This window comes from Halyomorpha halys, unplaced genomic scaffold (assembly GCF_000696795.3).
Source record: "Halyomorpha halys isolate HHAL.00 unplaced genomic scaffold, Hhal_1.1 Scaffold306.1, whole genome shotgun sequence".
Taxonomy (NCBI): Eukaryota; Metazoa; Arthropoda; class Insecta; order Hemiptera; family Pentatomidae; genus Halyomorpha; species Halyomorpha halys.
The window spans coordinates 421,216-421,685 of NW_027106917.1; positions in this window are offsets into that span (position 1 = coordinate 421,216).

Consider the following 470-nt stretch of genomic DNA (forward strand, 5'->3'; position numbering starts at 1 on the left):
TATTAAGTAGTTTATGAAGATTATCTTCGTAGCAGTAGTAGTTTTTATGATATTTGGCAAAGTAAATTCGCAGAATGTTGATTTTCAAATGTTTGATTTTTGAAAGCATATATCTCAGAAACTATAAGACGTACATAAGTCTACTATCACTCAAAATAAAGGTAATTTAATTTACTATAAAGTAGTTTATGACACGTATCTTCGTAGGGGTAGTAGTTTTTATGATATTTGCATATGAATATAAATTTGGCACATGAACATTTTTCAGAGCAACTATAAATCTATTTATTTTACCAATTATCATAAAAACCACTACTCCTCTGAAGATAATAAACTACTTAATAGTGCATTAAACTAGCTTTAATTTGTGTGCTAATAGAAATCTGTATTTCAAATTATTTTTGAGATATATATTTGATTTTTCAGTGCATTTTTTAATGAAACGTTTTAGCTTTTAAATAGCTATATCT